This window comes from Chiloscyllium plagiosum, unplaced genomic scaffold (genome assembly GCF_037043375.1).
Source record: "Chiloscyllium plagiosum isolate Xiang-an unplaced genomic scaffold, Cpla_swu_hap1 HiC_scaffold_19, whole genome shotgun sequence".
In the NCBI taxonomy this organism is placed as follows: Eukaryota; Metazoa; Chordata; class Chondrichthyes; order Orectolobiformes; family Hemiscylliidae; genus Chiloscyllium; species Chiloscyllium plagiosum.
The window spans coordinates 39179027-39198109 of NW_028270157.1; the positions used below are offsets into that span (position 1 = coordinate 39179027).

Genomic DNA, 19083 nt, shown 5'->3' on the forward strand with positions numbered 1-19083 from the left:
TCTTATCTTTTTAATAGGGAGATTTCCATTCTCCCACCTGCTCAACAGAAACTAGATGCCAAAAAGTTCAAAAACCAGAGCAGGTATCTTGTGACTCCAACTCTCCACTTGTTCCTCTAGGTTTCCATTTTGGGACATTTGGCATCACTGTTCACGGGCAGTGACTGCGTTCACCCACTATATCCACAGATCTTGGCATCCAACCCTACCATCCCTGATCCACGTACATGCAATTACATACTAGCACTTCTCATTACAATGTTGCTACAAGAACAGTTGTGTGCTGGGCCAGCCACTCACCTCAGGAATGGGCCATGGTACATCTCAGTGATCCTCACTCACTTTCGGCCTACCTGAATGCTCACAGCATCTCTGCCTTGCTGTGTCATTTTGCACAGTCTTCTTTCCTAAAGCTAATAGGTTCACAGTACATCTGTCTTGCCTTGCCTTTTAGTGCAGACTCAAAGTGAAGCAGCTTGTTATGGTTGTCAGCAGTCACTAGTCAAGGGGGTGGGCATATAGCTATATAGGACATGCTACATCAATGTCACATTTGGATTCTATGCCAAATGTGTTCCAGTCAAATGGTTGTGGCTCAAACTCTCAGAGGCAGAGTCCTCAATCAAGTCAAGGGTGACACCCTGCAGACAGAAGGCCAGCACAGCAAGTCAAGGACAGGTCAGATAGCAGTCCATGGTCTGTGACTCTGTCAGTCAGTCATTTGGGTGGTTATGATCAGAGGACTCTCCTTGTAGGAGCTAAGGAGTTACTTATTCAGCACACCCCTCCCATTTTGGCTTTTTCTTGTGGGCCATTTTTTTCTTGGAATGAAACAAAGTGAATGATTGAGTGAGTTGTTGGTACTGGTGCAGGTAAAGGAAAGTTGGTGAGGTATTCCCTGTGAGTGACCTAAGAGGTACAGAGGTCATACAGTGTTAGTGTGTAATGGGATTGGATGGATGTCAGCAAATGAGCGAAGTTAAAAATTGGAGATATAGTGGAGAGTGAAGAAGGTTACCTCAGATTACAACAAGATCTTGATCAGATGGGCCAGTGGGCTGAGAAGTGGCAAATGGAGTTTAATTTAGATAAATGTGAGGTGCTGCATTTTGGGAAAGCAAATCTTAGCAGGACTTAAACACTTAATGGTAAGGTCCGATGAAGTGTTGCTGAACAAAGAGACCTTGGAGTGCAGGCTCATAGCTCCTTGAAAGTGGAGTTGCAGATAGATAGGATAGTGAAGAAGGTGTTTGGTATGCTTTCCTTTATTGGTCAAAGTATTCAGTACAGGAGTTGGGAGGTCATATTGGGGCTGTATAGGACATTGGTTAGGCCACTGTTGGAATGTTGCATGCAATTCTGTTCTCCTTCCTATCGGAAAGCTGTTGTGAAATTTGAAAGAGTTCAGAAAAGATTTACAAGGATGCTGCCAGGGTTGGAGGATTTGAGCTATAGGGAGAGGCTGAACAGGCTGGGGCTGTTTTCCCTGGAGCATCGGAGGCTGAGGGGTGACCTTATAGAGGTTTATAAAATCATGAGGGGCATGGATAGGATAAGTAGACAAAGTCTTTTCCCTGGGGTGGGGGAGTCCAGAATTACTGGGCATAGGTTTAGGGTGAGAGGGGAAAGATATAAAAGGGACCTAAGGGGCAACTTTTTCATGCAGAGGGTGGTACGTGTATGGAATGAGCTGCCAGAGGAAGTAGTGATGGCTAGTACAATTGAACATTTAAAAGGCATTTGGATGGGCATAGGAATAGGAAGGGTTTGGAAGGATATGGGTTGGGTGCTGACAGGTGGGACTAGATTGTGTTGGGATATCTGGTTGGCGTGGACAAGTTAGACCAAAGTGTCTGTTTCCATGCTGTACATCTTTATAACTCTATAACTCTAAGATGTTGCTTGCAACAGTGAGAGTGGTAGAGCATCAGCCTTAGTGAGTGGTCGGTGCAGTAGCAAAGCTACAGTGAGTGTGAGGTAGCTGAAGGAAGATAGTGGCACATACCCTGCAAAGCAGAGAAGATCAATAACTTTCTTCCCAGACTGCTGACGAATCCTCCAGGTTGAGACCATACTGACCCAGGTGCCAACATTGGACGAGGCTGGCAGGATCTGGGGTCATGTCATCCTCTGCCAGTCGTAGGGAAAGAAGACAACCACCCTCTGCATCATTCCATCCACCATGACCTCAAGGTTCCCAACTACAAGATGGGATGATGATTTCCTAGATTTTGACTAACTGCTGTCTGGAATCTACTGAGGTCTCAGAAGTGGCAAGTGCTTCCACCTACAACCAGTGAGAATATCATGCTGGTATTGGGTGAGACATTGTTATAGGGTCAGGGTACATGGTTAATGAAGTGAGCTGGGACAATAGCATGAGAAAACTTGACAGACTTCATGGAGAGAAACCCTCTATGGAACTCAACAATGGATTCTCCATCCACAAACAAATTAAAAGTTGGAACTAATTCTCCAAGTATCTCTCTTAATAATCTGACCTAAATAATCTGACCTTCCCCTCAAAATATTACCAAGAAAAGACCAGGTAGATAAACTATTTCCACTGGTTAGGGATTATCGAACTTGGGCCCGTAGTCTAATAATTGGGGCCAGACCATTTGGAAAAAATGTTATGAAGAACTTTACGCATAAAGAGTGGTAGATGTTTGGAAAGACATTTGTAGATGTTCACAAATGACAGTGGATGCTGGATCAGTTGAATATTTTAAATCAGGGATAAATAATATTTTGTTAAGGAATGGTATTAAGGGATCTAGGCCAAAGGCAGGTGTGTGGACTTAAGCCACAGATCAACCATGATCTGAGTGAATGATGGAACAAGCTCCAGGGGCTGAATGGCCTACTCCTGTTCCGATGTTCCTGTATACTGTTAATCATTTATCATAACAATACAAGAACTGGTTAGAAATGAAAGACATTTCTACATAAGAGGAAAGGAAATTGCTTAAATCAATGGACCTTGTAAAGACTGTATGTTTTACTAACAAGGACTGCTGAAGGGATTGCTGCACATTTCAAAAGGAAGTTTCTGATTCTCATTACATGTGGTATTTACATAGCTGTCTGTTCAAAGAAGTTTAGTTACAGATGGGCTGGCATGAAGGGGTGTGTACGAATTGAGAATCAGCCACCGACAAGTAGCTGTTTGATAACTGGCCACCACTTTGCCGATCAATGACAAATGTTTCCTGCTTGCCAAAACTTGTGACAGGCTCCTAGGGCAGCTAAGTGGTTTGTGGGTGTGTAAAATATGATATAGAGGTATTTGGACCTCTAGAAAAGGAGACCTCTCTCTCTCTCTCTCTCAGGAGCAGGAGAGTTGACGTTTCGAGCATAAGGTCTTCATCAGGAATGAGGGGGACTCTCCTGCTCCTCTGATGCTGCCTGACCGGCTGTGCTTTTCCAACACCACATATTTTGACTCTGATCTCCAGCATCTGCGGTCCTCACTTTCCCCAAAGTATGACAACCTACATATTCCCCCCTTCAGTAAAGAACCCTGTAGCCAATTGGTAGTGCATCTGGTATCAAATACAAGTATTGAAAAATAGAACAAACTGAAATAACCTGCCTCTAAAACTCCTCCTTGTATTGTGCATCTTATACATTAAAATTCAACATTCTCATTTTACAGGATATCATTTAAAGTCATAGAATCATAGAGATGTACAGCACGGAAGCAGACCCTTCGGTCCAACTCATCCATGTTGACGAGATATCCCACCCCAATCTAGTCCCACCTGCCAATACCCGGCCCATATACCTTCAAGCCCTTCCTATTCATATACCCATCCAGATGCCTTTTAAATGTTGTGATTGTACGAGCCTCCACCACTTCCTCTGGCAGCTCATTTCACACACGTATCACCCTCTGCGTGAAAAAGTTGTCCCTTAGGTCTCTTTGATATGTTTCCCCTCTTACCCTAAACCTATTGCTCACATTTTATTTGAATGATAATATGTGGACATTTTGTTCGTGAAAATGGTAACATATTCAACAAGATAGTTTTCAAGTTAATTCTACCATTTACCAACAAACAAAAACAATCAAGGTGATAGTGTAATTTCAATTCAGTTGATACACTGTTTTTAAAAGAGGAACTGTGTACATTTAAATTGCCACATTGTTGCAGTTACTTCCTTTTATGTGCTAACAAATTAAAGCCTAAGTCAGTCAACCGGACTCACCCATGTCAGCCAATACAAACAGTCAGAGCTTTATGTGAGAACAAAGTTTTGGGAAGGAAGAATACTTGGGATCGTGCTTATTTCCTGAGTCATTTCCTAATCATAAAAGGTTGTGACATCTGCCTTAGCAAACTCTTGCCCAGTGTGTTCTGTCTCTTTAGATGGATTGGGAAATTCATGGTGGGCCACTGCCAAGCAAGTGGTCTAAGTAAAAAAGTAGCTCATTGTCAATGGAACTGAAAGATCCTTATGTGTAAATGAACGATGCAATGAAGGATCACGCTAAAGTGACAAGGGTGATTATAGGATTAACAATTGACCTCTACAGCATCTGTACTTTCTTGTTGGAGGTCCCATTACTTCTCTACATAGCTATCTATTAGACTAGTGAGTGTGTATGTCACTATGTGTGACAACTTTTTACTTTACTTGTTCACAGGATATGACCAGGCCAGCATTTATGTCCTCCATCGTCTCAACTGCCCTTGAGACGATGGTGGTGATCCTCCTCGTTGATCTGCTGCAGTCCATGTTGTATAAATCCACTCTATGGAATATCTTACAGCATTACCCATAACATAATAGGTGGTATTTATAATGATAGAATTGTGACATCTAATGCACAATGTTGTTGCGATCAAGAAGTGTGTTAATATTTTGAACACAATTTGCCGCTCAGTGTATATAATTTAATCAATCTGTTCCAATGCATTCTGATTTAGGGGACACAATGGTTAGCACTACTGCCTCACAGCGCCAATGACCCGGGTTTGATTCCGGCCTCAGGTGACTGTCTTTGTGGAGTTTGCACATTCTTTTCATGTCTATAGGGGTTTCCTCCGGGTGCTCTGGTTTCCTCCCACAGTCCAAAGATGTCCAAAGAGGAGGATCAAAGGTTAGGTGGATTGGCCCAGGGAAATGCAGGGTTACAGGAATGCAGTGGGTCTGGGTGGGATACTCATCGGAGGGGTGGTATAGACTTGATGGACTGAATGGCCTGCTTCCACACTGTAGGGATTTTGTGACACATCTCTGAAGTAAGTGGGACTTGAAGCCAGGCCTTCTGGCTCAGAGGCAGAGACAAAAGCACTGCTCTGCAAGAGCCCAACAAAATGTTATTGCTTGCTTTTGACCAAGGGTCTGTGCACTTGTAAACTACAACATTACAGAAACAGAACACCGACTCAACGTAAAGGCACTGACTTTCAAATAGTGATGTGCTAAAATGGCATACAAAAGATGCATGGTACCCAACCAACAGAGAACACCTGCTTAAAGAGAATGAATTAAGCCATTACTTTTTGCTTCAGGAACATAAATGAAAATAAGTAATGTATAAACAAGTTTATTTAATCTGTTGCAATACATTCTGCTGATCAAAGATAATCTCAAGACCATTATGGACAGTCATGTTAGAATGCCATTGAACAAAGCAAATTTTGTTCCTCTGAGGCTTTCATACTCAGAATGATCACACAATTGGCATTTTCAATTACTTCTAACTGAACAGCAGCAAGTATTTATCATATGCATGTTTTAGTTTTAATTTTATATATACACACTAGAGCTTCACACACAAAGTTATGCCTACATACTCCTGCAATTCTGGCAGGAAGAGAAATGGGAGAGAATGCACTTGAAACAAACTTTAAAGCACCATGTTTGCTGCACTTCCTGTATTGTGCATACTTTCAGAACACCTTTATAGTTATTCAAATAAGAGGCAGTGGACTGATAGTTATAGATAAAACTGCTACCCATCAGCAGGAGAACACTGGATGGCAAGGTTACATCAGTCTCCGTGATTGTTGACTGCTGTCACATTCATCACCATAGTAGGGAAGTTAATAATTTGAAGTTGCATCCTTTAAAAAAGGTTTATTTAAACATCAATTTATAACAATTAAACAAGCATACAGGAGCAGAAACACATTTTAAGTCAGCTCATCTCTGTTCTTGTGCATTGTGTAAAAACAATCACAGATGCAATTTAACTACTTAACTAATCTAAAGATGACAGCTCCAATGTTCACTGTACTATAATGTGCTCTTAATATTATTTTTCTTAGAAGTAAATAGATTAGAAGGACTTTACTGCTGTTATGTATGAAAGGTTAAGATAATAAATTTCTTGGTTGTCATGCGCACAATCATTACAGAGTCTTTCCCTACCTTTGCTGCTCTTTTGAGTAAGATATATCTCTAAAGTTTCAACCTCTTTAATAATAAGTGAATCAATAAATCTTACCAGAATAAAGAAATTTTTAAAAAATATTAACATCTTCCACTGCTTGTTTTTCCGAATTGTTGTGTATTTCTGATCAGCCAAAAGCTTTTTCATTTATTTACAAGATTCGGCATTACTTATATGATACTTCTTACTGCCAATCCCTAATTGTGCTTGAGTAGAAACTGTTGGTGATGCTCCTTTCGAATAAAAATGAGAAGCTTGCTAGGCCATTTCGGAGGACTGTTGAGAGTTCACCATATTACTGGAGTCATATATGAGCAAAATCAGGTAAGGACAGCAGATCTGCCTCCCTAAAGGAATTGAGGTTTTATGAAAATTTGGTACCCATTCATGGTCACCATTAATGTTACTAGACTTATTTCAGATTTTAATTAACTAATTGACCGAATTCAAACTCCCCAGATGCTCCAGTGGGATTTAAGCTCATGTTTCCAGATCGTTAATACAGGCCACTAGATAATACTAGAACTACTCCAAACAGCAAGCTGTTGCTTCTAATATTATTGTGCAGCAGAGTCAGCAATTCCCTGGATACAATGAGATAGCTATACTGATATCCAAAGGTAAATAGAGATTGATCCATGGATATGTCACAAACATATCATTTCCTCTTTGTTTCCAACTTCTCACAATTAGTAATTCCTCCAAAATAGTTTCCTTGACAATACCACAACAATCACTGTAAAAAACATTGACAGCATTCATTTAATGCAATATGATCAGTGCAATTAACCAAAACAAATTAATCCTAACAGTGTGAAAAACATACAAACACCAGAACTGGGCGCATAGACCATACAGCCAGTTGAATCAATATGATTTAATATGATAATGGTTGATCTTTGCCCTCTAATCCAGATCCCTATTTACTCCCCATACGCCTCAATGCTTTGAGTGAAATCTGTTTCAGGAATCACAATTTATCAAACCAGAATCTTATCATCATTCACTTTATCAGGCTCCTAACTATGCTCAAAAATAATCCATTACTATCTACTATTTAAGATAAGTATCATTCAGTTATAAAGTAGTGCAGTATTACCACAAACGTAATTTGCAGTGGACTGTTCAGGTAATTATCACCATGGTCACTTGCACATTAAGTGATTCTCTGTGGAGGTACCAAGTAGAGGCTAGACTGAACCAGAAGAAATGACATCTGGGCCACTTTCATATAACCCTAGCAACTAGCTTCAGATTGATAATAGTGAGACATGGGAATCAGTCATATATTCTCAGGCATAACATATTGTACTGGCAGTACCAAATGAAATAGAAAGGTATCACATCAGTTTGATAAGAAAGCAAGTAAACCTCACATTGTCTTAGTAATCATAGTCAAAGTCAGATTTGTGTTAATATGATTCCTGTACATGCATGTTGACCAATAGCTGGTCAAGGTTCTGAATATGGCCTTACTGCTCCTCTAATGCTGCCTGAACTGCTGTGCTTTTCCAGCACCACTAATCCAGAATCTGGTTTCCAGCATCTGCAGTCATTGCTTTTACCCACCTGTAATTTTGGTCAGCGTAATTCCTGAAGGGGGAATTAAATTTTCTGTAGGGTATAGCCAGAACCTGAGAGGCAGGTGTCTACTATTTCCACTCCAGCTGAGAAAAACACAAGTGCTACTTTATGTATTTTATTCCACAACTCTACCAGCAAGCCAAATAGCATTGCTGCTGAGCATCTCCAGAGAAGTAATTTTCATATTCTTTAACTTCACCTCAGTTATGGTTAGCTCTAACAGAGTGTGAGGGAACATTGACATTAATGCTTGATCAGCTGACCTCAGATTGACTTGTTGATCCAAAGCAGCCCTCAAAAACAAACATGAAGCATGGTTGAGTTTGAAGATTCCAGAATTGCACCACAGTTTATGGGAGGGTAAACAGGAAACTTTCCCACACAACACATCCACTAGAATAGCATAGGCTAGCCCAGCTTCCTGCCAAACCCTGCAATAGGCACATCACACAATGGGATCAAACCCACGAACCAAGGTCCCATCTGTTGAAGATAGACAGTACCAGGGAGTGAAGAAAAGAGAAAAACACTAAAATTATTTTTAAAATAAAGTGAATGGAAGTAAAGTGGCATAAAAATACAGAAATCAATCAATAGAGTGATTGCAAGAGAAAGAGAAAGGGCCATGCATAATTGGAGGCAGATCGATTAGTGAGATAGATGAAAGAAATAGACAAAGAGGTGAAATAGACAGACAAAAGTGAAATGGTAGAGTGAAATGTACAAAAATAGAATAAAAGAGGAAGCCCATATACCATTTAATTTAATCACTTACAGCTTACAAAAGGTAAGAATCCAATGTCTCACTTTAACACACGCTGCAAAATTTATGCGCTTTTACAAATTTCCTGTTGAATAGGGGAAGTCAAGATGTAATGCACAATTTTACTAATGCTTGCACCAATGTTAAAATGGAATACTGTATATTCTACCCCATATTATAAATTATCTCAATAATATGTCTCCAGGGAAACAAAATGGAGTATTCAGCAAAATAAATGTTGCTGATACATCAGCCTTTTCCAATGCTATTGTTCTTTGTTCACACAAGTTTGAGCCCTGGTATTCTTCACATAGTTATAAAATTTGTTGTTTCTAAAGTTGTTCAATGTTCCCTGCTCCCTCTAACATAATGACTGCATTATGAGCTATTGGTTGGGATTCTGTCCTCAGCAGTGAAGGAATGGCATCCACCATGCATATGCATGGACTTATCAGTGCAGAGTTTGACCAACTACTGTCTGTTTCAATGTGATTCTGGAGATAATCTGTGACATTGCAATAGGACAAGTAACAGTGAGGGTCATCAAATAAGCATATTGTAGTATTTTCACTGCAATATGCAGACTCTAAATCAGTAAGTAAAAAACAAAGAATGAATTATATTTGAAACATTCACAGAGATCAAAGTAAAGATTGAGAAATGTAGATCGAATTCAGGAAAATTGATGAGAGAAATAAAGAAGATATTTTGAAATATGTTGTTTTTCAATATTCTCCATAATTAATTCCCATGTACGAGAATGAAACTCCATTTTGCAAAATTACATTTTCAGAATCAGAGAGGTTGTTCAGCAATAATGATCAGATATTACACCGTTAAAAACTCACTTACACCCACACACATTAGCCTTAACTTTTTCAGGTCTTTAATTAGTCCAGGACTAGTACTTAGTTCAAGCTATTACACTGATTTCAGTGTTATGCTTATCAGTGATAACTATAATACTACACCATCTAGAGGAGCAGCCTAACTTTAACAATTTTGGATTTCCATCTTTAACTATGGAAAAGAAAATGCTTCATTATTAAAATTTGTTGAAGATTCAGTTTGGAGAATTTGAATAGTGGTTTATTTGAAAAGACTGCAGAGATGCCAGAACTGTATTTTTTCAAAAATGGTCACTAAAAGGATATGGGGACTTTTTTTAAAAATGACTTGGAAGTCACATGGCTTCACCTAATTGCTAATTAACTTATCTCACATGCGTGGTCTCTGCCTTAGCTTGGTTATTGTTTGGAGTTTGGTTGGGGTATAGCCTGCTGAGAGGAAGTAGTTACCCAGCTCATCCTCTGCCTTATTGAGATTACTCCTTAGTGAAATCTGTCTACATTTGCCAGCACACTAACAGAAAGTTATCTTTTCATATTTCATATCATGCCCTTTTTTCCTTCAAGAACAATTATATGGTCAACCGATGTTTTCACATCAATCTCTGCAAAAACAACCTTTTCTCTCTAACTTCTAAATGCTATGTATGTAAGTTGCATTGTTTAAAAAGGTAAATATTTATTCTTTCCTATTTCAAACTGTGTGTTAATCAGCTTTACATCTTTGTTGAATAAATTTTTTTATAATAAATCAATAATTTTGCTGTTTATTAAAGAAACCTGGCTGATGGACGGTTTTTGTTCTATCCACATTTAAATTTATGCTGTGATTGTGCAGCAAGGCGACTAAAAAGAGAGACAGTGCACTACTCCAAATCTTGGACATAACACAACATTGGGAACTCATCCAGGATAACCCAAATCCAGAAACGTATAATTGGAAATGGGATAATACCAACTGACAATAAAAGGAGGAAAGGCAAGGTTTCTTATGAATTAGAATGAAGCTTAGCATTTAAAAATGACAACTATCAAGATTAGATTAGATTATTTACAGTGTGGAAACAGGCCCTTCGGCCCAACAAGTCCACACCGACCCGCCGAAGCGCAACCCACCCAGACCCATTCCCCTACATTTACCCCTTCATCTAACACTACGGGCAATTTAGCATGGCCAATTCACCTAACCTGCACATTTGTTTTGAACTGTGGGAGAAAACCGGAGCACCTGGAGGAAACCCACGCAGACATGGGGAGAACGTGCAAACTCCACACAGTCAGTCAGTCGCCTGAGGCGGGAATTGAACCCAGGTCTCTGGCGCTGTGAGGCAGCAGTACTAACAACTAATTTTGTTAAGTTTGTTAAGTTTGTGCAGCAACCTGGGATAGATTATAATTCTTTGAAGAAAGAGTCCACTGGAGCACTGCTGAATATATTGGAACACTTGCAGTTAGATAAATGTCAAACACTAAGAAACCTTAAAAATCAGAAATTAGTGTACGTGAAGCTGAAGACTGAATGAGACAGTCAGAAGGAAAGGCAGAAATGGAAGGAGCGAAAGTCACATTTGGCATAGATTCAGTTGGAAAGGAAGACCGGAGATCTAGAGATTCAAAGACAGGAAAAGAAAAGAGAATTTCATATAGAAGAAATAGAAAACAGCATTCAAGACACTGGAACTAGAATTGCGAAGGAAAAGAGAAAAAGAAGAAAGAGAGGAAAAGGAAAAAGCTAGAATTTAAAAAAAAAGACTCCAAGTGGAGTTCTAATGAGGAAAGATCTGACTCAAGCCCAAAGGCCAGTTTAAAGTTGTACAAGCCCGCCCAAAGTTTGGTGAAAATGACAAAGGCATTTGTATTTATTTTGAAAATGTAGCTAGACAGGGAGATGACCAAAAGAAAACTAGTAACTGCACATACAAAGTAGGCTAACTGGCAGTGGTAATGAGGTTTAGGCCATCTTTCCAAGGAGGCTGCTACAGACTTGAAATGGGAAAAAGGCTATTTTTGGTGCATGCGAGTTGGTCCCTAGAGCTGACAGGCAGAAATTTCAGAACTTTCGAAAACAGCCTGATCAGAATTAGAATTTGAGAGCACAAAGCAAATTAACTTTGAATGTTCGATTGGCGCATTAAAGATAGAGGTTTATATAAGACCCTTTGGAAAATAAATCACCTGGAATTGAAAAATTCACTCGCACCATTCATAAGAACCCACACAGACGATCAAAAGGGTACAACAGTCAGACAGGCAGATGACATAGAGTCATAGAGATGTACAGCACGGAAACAGATCCTTCGGTACAACCCGTCCATGCCGACCAGATATCCCAACCCAATCTAGTCCCACCTGCCAGCACCCGACCCATATCCCTCCAAACCCTTCCTATTCATATACCCACCCAAATGCCTCTTAAATGTTGCAGTTGTACCAGCCTCCACCACTTCCACTGGCAGCTCATTCCATACACGTACCACCCTCTGCGTGAAAAAGTTGCCCCTTAGGTCCCTTTTATATCTTTCCCCTCTCACCCTAAATCTATGCCCTCTAGTTCTAGACTCCCCAACCCCAGGAAAAAGACTTTATCTATTTACCCTATCCATGCCCCTCATGATTTTATAAGCCTCTATAAGGTCACCCCTCAGCCTCCAATGCTCCAGGGAAAACTGCCCCAGCCTGTTCAGCCTCTCCCTGTAGCTCAAATCCTCCAACCCTGGCAACATCCTTGTAAATCTTTTCTGAACTCTTTCAAGTTTCACAACATCTTTCCGATAGGAAGGAAAACAGAATTGCAACATTCCAACAGTGGCCTAACCAATGTCCTGTACAGCCGCAGCATGACCTCCCAACTCCTGTACTCAATACCCTGACCAATAAAGGAAAGCATACCAAATGCCTTCTTCACTATCCTATCTATCCATGACTCCACTTTCAAGGGGCTATGAACCTGCATTCCGAGGTCACTTTGTTCAGCAACACTCCCTAGGACCTTACCATTAAGTGTATAAGTCATGCTAATGATTGATAATTATGAGCTGTCCACAAATCCAGACCCGTTCTCTATTAAATCTGAGAAGGATGAACAGGGTTCAAATCCCACCTGCTTCAGAGGTGTGCAATAACATCTCTGAACAGGCTGATTTGAAAATTATCTAGAATACAAGGACAAACCTCCCATGTTAGATTATGTGTCCTACGTCCAGGGAACAAGCAGCTCACAAAATCCGACAGTGGCTCAGAAATGTCCTAGGACTTTACAAACAAACTCAAAGAAATGGGCCAACAAGCAGGTCAAGGCTTACAGATTTCAACCAGCAGATGAAGTGTTAATATTGCTGTCCTAATAGAGCAAAACACTGAGAGCACAGGCAGTCAAAAGAATTGGGAAAGCAAATTATTTGACTGACATCCTGGATCAACAAATGACTGTGTGACATCAGAAAGTTGAAGCAATCCCACTAGGAAGAGGATAGGTAAGAATAAGGATGGTAGGTGATAAGAACTGAAGATGAAAGGAGCTGCGAGGATGAAACAATGTGAAACAACTAGTTGGGGAAGAAGAGCTTGTCAAAACTGAGAATTTCAACAAGAGACCTCATTAACCAAACTTCCCCTCAATAAGACAAATACTGGCCAGCAACAGAGCCTGTTTTTGTTTCATTTTCTTTCTGCATTGAATTGTGATGGTACAGTGACTCCAACATCTATCTGACTATACTCCTGTATGCTCAACTCCTCCCCCCGTCAGGCTCACTATCGCTATCTGACTATACTCCTTGTGTATGCGCAACTCCTCCCCCAGTCAGGCTCCCTGTCACTATCTGACTATACTCCTTGTGTATGCATAACTCCTCCCCCAGTCAAGCTCACTATCACTATCTGACTATACTCCTTGTGTATGCACAACTCCTCCCCCAGTCAGGCTCAATGTCACGATCTGACTATACTCCTTGTGTATGCGCAACTCCTCCCCCAGTCAGGCTCACTATCACTATCTGACTATACTCCTTGTGTATGCACAACCCCTCCCCCAGTCAGGCTCACTATCGTTATCTGACTATACTCCTTGTGTATGCACAACTCCTCCCCCAGTCAGGCTCAATGTCACTATCTGACTATACTCCTTGTGTATGCGCAACTCCTCCCCCAGTCAGGCTCCCTGTCACTAGTCATGCCTTGAGATTTGTTCATTAAAACATTAAAAACCTATACTTCCAAATAATGAGGCATGGCATTAAAGAAAAGGAATTAAATTATGTTTTAAAAACAGACTCCTCATGTTCAGTGGATTTTGTCGATAGTTCTGACACCCCAATCCAAAAAACGTGTTCTTCTCCATGATGTGGGTGTTTCTGAAAGGTGGTTTAGAAACCATAACCATTGTATTTTGCAGAAAATAACTTTAACTTAAGTAAGACTTTTCATAAGCCAAAGATTTATTTTACAGTTCAGTTACTACTATAATGTAGAAAAAAAATCAACAATAAATTTGCATTAAGCAAGATCCTGCAAATGGTAATGAGATAACTAACCTGCTAATGTTGGGATGAGAGATAGATATTTACCAGGATACTAAGAAAAACTCTTCTGCTCTTCTTCAGAAAATACCTTGAGATATTTTACAACCATCTGTAACAGCAGACAGGACTTCAGTACAATAGTGCGTTTGAAAACAGCATCACCAATAGTGCAGCAACCATTCACTCCTATTGAGTGTCAGTTTGCATTAAGTGCTCAAGTCTATAGAATAAGGCTCAAGTCTTAATGCGTTTTGTTATTTCCAACCACACTACTTGAATGCTGTACTGGCTGTATATGATTGCAATGTTCCACAAAGGTGAGTTCATCCAAAACTCTGCTTTATCCCGCATTGTATGAAATGTCTTTCACCCATCAGCTTGTGTATTGCTGAACTGTCTTGATTCCTGGTCTTAAAACTCTCATTTTTTTAAATTTACATTTTTGTATTCAATTCCCTCCATGGCCTGAACCCTCCTTGTTTCTGTAACTTCCTTCAGAGCAAGAACCCTCTGAGAACTCAGCATTCATCTAATCCTGTCTATTTGTACATCCTCTACTTCCTTTACCCCTCCCATATGTCCTTCTAGCCTGCTCAGCCATTCAAAAGAAATATGACTAATCGGATTGTGGCCTCATCTCTCCATTCCTGCTCACTTCCAATAACCTTTGACTTGCTTGTTAGTCAAAAATCTATCTACTTCTGTCTTAAAAATATTAATTGATCCTGCCTCCACCATTCTCTAGGAACGTGACTACAAAGATTCACAATCCTCAGAGGCCCCTCTTCACCTCAAGATATACTTTAAAATCACCACTTTGATTCAATCTTTTGTCATACCAAAACTTATATTCCAAACTATGATTATTTAATATAATTGCCCCTTTCTGTTATATGTTGAGGATACTTACTGAGGGTACCCATATTCATATGCAGCAGGCTATGAAAATAATTCAAACTGATTCATTAGTCTAGTGATGATGAAGTCTTGCACAGAGATGCCAAACTTTGTACGAGATGTCAAACCAAGGTGCCATTTGCCTTCTCTGGTATTATGTAAACAATCCCAGAACAGCAGAGATGTTATCTCAGTATCCTAGCCAACAATTACCATACAATCAACATGAAGGTATGAAATATATTTGTTAAAGTAATATTTCCAGAAAGGATAAGTGGCTGCAATATACCACTAAAGAAGTTTTTAGATCAAATTGCGTAAGCCCCAACTAACTTACTAGTACATGATCTTCACCCTAATCGGTATTTGTTAATAACAACACAGAATGCAAGTTTCTTTTGCAGCGATGGGGCACATCTCGGAGAGAAACTTCCAGATCTTCTGGAATTCACTGTGTATGTGCCCTAAGTTGTAACTTGATTTGTACGTGAACAATAATGAGGGCTGCTTGCCTCGCCGCTATTTGTACAGTAAACGCAAAATTATAAATCCGCCTCAGCGGACCAAATACAGACTAAAGTGTAATGGAGTTACATTGAGCGGCTAGGGACGGGCCATTGCAATAAATTATAAAAATTATTTAAACACTGCTTACTGGCCGAATGCGTCAGTATTATGTCACCCACGGGAAGAAACTGTCAAACAATTGGATACACAGCAACTAAAATTACAGTACCCAAAATTGAAAGGGGTGGTGCTCCTTTGTAAAAGGAGTATTTCCTTCGGCCAGTTCCTGAAACGACAGTTAAAAAAAATCGTGTCGACAAGGCGGCAAAATGACATCCAAGCAGATACATAATCAGTGCCGAGGAATGTCTTTCAATGCTGTTTCCACACGCTCAAAATGAATTCTCGAGTTTAAAGAGAAAATGAAACAGAACCGAATGTTACATCTGCGATACCAGGAGGAATCTATCGCGCCTTCCTCTCTGTCAGACAACATTTGCAGCTCATTACAAGACCCTGAAGTCTGGAGGCACCGCCCCATTACAGAGACGCAGCCCAACTCAATGCGAACATGCTGTGAAACGCTCAAAGCTCGATTTGTTTACAATGACACTTTTTAAAATCGCGTTTATTGCTTCGTAGAGCGATGCTTCTTTTATATATACTCGATGCTCTGAAGCAATTGAAAGAAACGTGAGAGCACGTTTCTGTCTAACCACAAGGTTATGTTAAAGTACTGAGACGTGTGCCAACAACCCAAAGAACATTAAAACAGCGGTTCGGCTCCTATCCGCCCGCGGGTAGGATGTGTCAGCACTGCATCCGACCTGGTGCAGAAGTATACGCTCCCTCTTCCGTCTTAGTTCTAATGCTGGGCAACCTTTCCGCTAACGCTTGTTTTATTAGATTTCAAACAACTTCTCAAAGCAAAAGGGCGCCTGATACACTTCGTGCCAAAATTAACATAACTTCACTTCGATTTTTAAAAAACCCCAGCATTTCTGACTGCTAGGGTGGGGTGGGAACAGTCTTTACAGTGTGTGAAGGCGGCCAGGGGCACATGGGCCGAAACTTCCTCTTCGGCCACTTGCAATTTGTGCAAACTGTCATCTTGTAATTTCATATCATTTACTTTCCATACAAGAGGGACGGCAGGGTGGCTCAGCATCAGGGACCCGAGTTCGATTCCAGCCTCGGGTGACTGTCTGTGTGGAGTTTGCACATTCTCCCCGTATCTGCGTGTGTTTCCTCCGGGTGTTCCAGTTTCCTCCCACAATCCAAAGATGTTAGGGTGGATTGACCATCCTAAATTGCCCATAGTAACCAGGGATGTGCAGGCGGGGTGGATTAGCCATGGAAAATGCAGGGTTACAGGGATAGGGTGGGATGCTGTTCGGAGGGTGGATGTGGATTCGATGGGCTGAATGACCTGTTTTCACACTGTAGGATGGCATATCATTACTGAAATGGTGTTGGGGAGGGGGAATGATAGTCAAAATGATTAGTGTGGATGGGACACAAAGATCAAATATAAACATCTGCAACACTGATTTTCAAATATAATGTGGTCCTGTATGTCAAAAGAAATGGCAGAGCTATCCGACAGCACATGATGTCCAGCCATCTGCAGAGGCTCCCCACCCGGTCTCCCAGACTTCCTAAAGCAATTCCCCTGAAACATCATCGCGGAGGCTTTTATGGTGTTTATTTTTTCTAGTGTCTCTGGTCCTTATCGTGTAACGGGCATTTCCTCATTTTTAAAGAGATGATTAATACAATAACTGAAGGCTGGGCAGCCTGTATCCCTTTACATATCCTAAGGCACCGTAACTGCATCCAATCACAGTATTGCTGGCTTGCAGAAGAAGAAGAAAAATAACAAATGACAGCTTGGAATGAACAGGTGAGTTTCACACGAGGAAAGGAAATAAAGGCGGTGATGGCGCTTACCGTGTGCATGGGTCGCTGTGTGCGGAGCTGCTGTGACCTGATGTTGCTTTAACATAAGCCAGCGGCTGTGAGAAGCTTCGAGCGCCCGCCGGTGCCGAGGCTGCTGCTGTTTCCAACGCCCCGACTCCTCCTCCCGCAGCGCAGGCGCCTCTTATTCATACCAACCAGGATCCATCAAGCAGTATTCAAATAACTCTCTCTTTTACAGAAGACAAGCATGCCCGCATTCGTTTGTTCTGGGATTTGTAGTTTTTTTTTTGCAAATCAAATCGTGCACTATTCTCCATACCGTTATGTGTGTGGCGGGAGAGTCTGATTTGAAGAATTTCACTGTCATAAACCTATAATGTCCAAATAGGTTTTAATCACATTTAAAAGTTAAATCATTAATACTAGCCATCTGCAGAGCTTTGCGATGGCATTAGATTGCTGTGGTAAACGTTATATGATGCACATGTTGAGTACTGAAACCAAGCATAGACTTTTTGCTTGAAAAATGTCTATTACAGGGTCTTTTGACAAAGAGGAATGGTGCCAAACACTTGCACTTGAATCAAAAACACAGCATGCAGTGAATTATTGCATTTTCATGTGGGCTTCAATGACAAATAATCAGAGTCATATAGCACCGAGACAGACCCTTCAGTCCAACCAGTCCATGCTGACCATCATCCCAAACTAAACCTTGACTCATATCCTTCCAAACATTTCTTATTCATGCACTTATCCAAATGTCTTCTGAACATTATATCTGTATTCACATCCACCAATTCATTCCACATACAAACCATTCTGTGTAAAAAAGGTGCCCACGTGTCTTTTTTTTAATCTTTCTCCTGTAAGAATAATAGGGTGGTTATGGTCGGGGATTTTAACTTTCCAAACATCGACTGGGACTGCCATAGTGTTAAAGGTTTAGATGGAGAGGAATTTCTTAAGTGTGTACAAGACAATTTTCTGATTCAGTATGTGGACGTACCTACTAGAGAAGGTGCAAAACTTGACCTACTCTTGGGAAATAAGGCAGGGCAGGTGACTGAGGTGTCAGTGAGGGAGTACTTTGGGGCCAGCGACCATAATTCTATTCGTTTTAAAATAGTGATGGAAAGGATAGACCAGATCTAAAAGTTGAAGTTCTAAATTGGAGAAAGGCCAATTTTGACGGTATTAGGCAAGAACTTTCAAAAGCTGATTGGAGGCAGATATTCGCAGATAAAGGGACGGTTGGAAAATGGGAAGCCTTCAGAAATGAGATAACAAGAATCCAGAGAAAGTATATTCCTGTCAGGGTGAAAGGGAAGGCTGGTAACTATAGGAAATGCTGGATGACTAAAGAAATTGAGGGTTTGGTTAAGAAAAAGAAGAAACCATATATCAGGTACAGACAGGATAGGTCGAGTGAACCCTTGGAAGAGGAAAATAAAGTAGGAGTATACTTAAGAGGGAAATCAGGAGGGCAAAAAGGGAACATGAGATAGCTTTGGCAAATAGAATTAAGGAGAATCCAAAGGGTTTTTGCAAATATATTAAGGACAGAAGGGTAACTAGGGAGAGAATAGAGCCCCTCAAAGATCAGCAAGGCGGCCTTTGTGTGGAGCCACAGAAAAT

At 40.6% G+C, this 19083-nt stretch overlaps 1 protein-coding gene across 3 annotated transcripts in view; it reads right to left on the bottom strand.

Annotated features, from left to right (window-relative positions):
• Positions 1-17579, bottom strand: part of LOC122559658 (fatty acyl-CoA reductase 1) — a 196236-nt gene extending 178657 nt beyond the window's left edge. The window contains exon 1 of one of the 3 annotated variants that reach the window (XM_043709498.2): positions 17476-17579. The gene's annotated coding sequence lies outside the window, so the exon portion shown is untranslated. Of the gene's footprint in view, positions 1-14133; positions 14209-15754; positions 15776-17475 lie in introns of those variants that run through there. The other 2 variants (XM_087997232.1, XM_087997231.1) reach the window with 2 other exon arrangements.
• Positions 17580-19083: the final 1504 nt, after the last annotated feature.